Source organism: Octopus bimaculoides, chromosome 26 (genome assembly GCF_001194135.2).
Source record: "Octopus bimaculoides isolate UCB-OBI-ISO-001 chromosome 26, ASM119413v2, whole genome shotgun sequence".
Taxonomy (NCBI): Eukaryota; Metazoa; Mollusca; class Cephalopoda; order Octopoda; family Octopodidae; genus Octopus; species Octopus bimaculoides.
Window position 1 is genome coordinate 2,621,499 of NC_069006.1, and position 2,447 is coordinate 2,623,945.

Sequence of the window (2,447 nt, forward strand, 5' to 3'; positions counted from 1 at the left end):
TTCGAAGAATTAAGGCAGTACGCATCGTTAAAATGGTTCTTCCCACGAACAGAAATTAAATTGTTTTCGTGGAGGGTAGTGGCGGACTGAAAACAAGACAGGAAAACGAAACGGTGAAATAAACAAACAAAAGGGCTGTACAGCCAGACGTGAAGTGTGTATGTCTCGAACTCTCCTTGTTCTTTTGCCACGTCATGTACCCAGTTATGTATCTATATGTACATGTGGATGAACGTATATACATACATGTACATATATATGCATACACTATATATATATATATATATATGTCGGTGAACGGTGTACTATACGTCAAGTGTCAAAATGATCACAGAGCGACTCGAGATGAAGTGTCTTGCTCAAGAACGCAACGCAATGGTTTAGGAATTGTAAGCGCAATCTTGCGACAAGTAGGCAACTGAGTGCATTGCATCGCATAGCAGAAATATCTGTAAGCTAATAAAGTGTGTGTGTATGTGTATGTGTGTGAGTGTGTTTGAGCGTGCTTGCATGTGCGTGTGTATACACACACAGGTGTGGCTGTGTAGTAAGAAGCTTACTTCTCTATCACATGGACTTCGGGTTCAGTCCCACAGCATGGCATCTTGGGCAAGTGCCTCGTACTATAGCCGCGGGCCAACCAAAGCCTTGTGAGTGGATTTGGAAAACAGAAACTGAAAGAAGCCCGTCGTATATGTGTGTGTGTGTGTCTCTCTCTCTCTCTCTCTCTCTCTCTCTCTCTCTCTATATATATATATATATATATATATATATATATATATATGCGTACGTGTATCTTTGTGTCAGTTCTTCCCCCACCACTGCTTGACAACCGGTTTTGGTATGTTTTGCGTGTCCGTAAATTAGCGGCTCGACGAAGGAGACCGACAGAATAGGTACACACTGCAACAGGTAAGATGACCTATATTGGTTCGTGTGAAGGAGAATTTAAAAATCGTTATGCCAGTCACATAGCCTCCTTCCGATATAAGGACAAAAGCAAAGCTACGAAGTTGGTTTGGTATTTATGGGGTTTGAAAGATAACGAAACACTACATGTGATTAAGTGGAAAATAATTGAGAAATCCATATCTTATGTTAATGGATCGACTATATGTAGGCTATGTTCAGCCGAAAGAGCTTAGATCCTGTTCAGATCTAAGTTCTCTAACTCTCTACTGAACTCTAGGTCTGAAACATTCAGCGGTTGCAATCAAATGTATTCTTTTATTTGTTTCAATCATGACTGCGGCCCTGCTGGAGCACCGCCTTTAGTGGAGCAAATCGACCCCAGGAATTATTCTTTGTAAACCTAGCACTTATTCCATAGGTCTCTTTTGCCGAACCGCTAAGTTACAGTAAGGTAGACACACTGCCATTGGTTGTCAAGTGATGATTGGATGACAAACACACACACACACACACACACACACACACACACACACACACACACACACAAGTATATATATATATATATATATATACGACGGGCTTCTTTCAGTTTCCGTCTACCAAATATCCACTCACAAGGCTTTTGGTCGGCCCGAGGCTATAGTAGATGACACTTGCCCAAGGTGCCACGCAATTGGACTGACCCGGAACCATGTGGTTGGTAAGCAAGCTACTTACCACACAGCCACTCCTGCAGAGGAATTGGAAAAGTCCACCGACACCTGATTAACTTGTCGATATCTTTCCGGTTAAGGTCTAAGGAAGATAACTCTTTAACCTTTTCTACATTTTACTTTTAACATTTTAGCTTTTACCTTTTCGTTTTCCATTATTGATTTTCCATTTTTTTAACCTTCTTCTTTTTCTATATACTGCCTTCTCAGCTTTTTCTCGTTTCTTCTCCTATTTAATTTTGTCAGTTCGTTATGATATGTGGATTGTGCCTGATAAATATGTTTGAGAAATTTCTACATATATGAAACTATTAGTAACACTTGTATTGTCTTATATATATATATAAATAACAAAGATGGGCGGAAGCAATTTCAAGACAAAAAGGAAATAATTCACGGTTACTAAAGGTAACCAAGGAGAACGAGCATTGCTAGAAATAGGAGTCAAAAATTTCTTAGCCGCCACAAAATAGAACATGTGACGTTTTGTGACTAAGTAGTTTTTACTCCTATTTCTAGCAATGTTGATACGCACTTCAACCTTTGCCACTTTTAGTGACGGTGAATTATATATATATATATATATATAATAATATTAGGGACAAAATCCAAAATTACAGGTAAAAACTCAATTAAAATCAATTTATAAAAAATAAAAAATTAAATTGAGTCTTATAGATAAAGTATATATAAAATATATAGTTTTAGGGAAAATAACCAATTTTCAAGAACTCATCGATGAAAATCCACTATCACATATAGAAAAATTAATAATTAAAAGCACAATAAATGAGTATAATATAAAGTAAAGTAAATATCATA

At 37.4% G+C, this 2,447-nt stretch overlaps 2 protein-coding genes and 1 long non-coding RNA gene across 3 annotated transcripts in view; 1 reads left to right on the plus strand and 2 right to left on the minus strand.

Moving 5' to 3' along the window:
* Positions 1-2,447, plus strand: part of LOC106868831 (cytochrome P450 3A7) — a 388,137-nt gene that overhangs the window by 184,379 nt on the left and 201,311 nt on the right. The window lies entirely within an intron of this gene.
* LOC106884149 (cytochrome P450 3A19) overlaps positions 1-2,447 on the minus strand; it is a 69,356-nt gene that overhangs the window by 24,850 nt on the left and 42,059 nt on the right. The window lies entirely within an intron of this gene.
* Positions 7-2,447, minus strand: part of LOC106884148 (uncharacterized) — a 13,832-nt gene continuing 11,391 nt past the window's right edge. The window contains exon 3 of the long non-coding RNA XR_001411205.2: positions 7-1,895. This is a non-coding gene — a long non-coding RNA (uncharacterized LOC106884148). The remainder of the gene's footprint in view (positions 1,896-2,447) is intronic.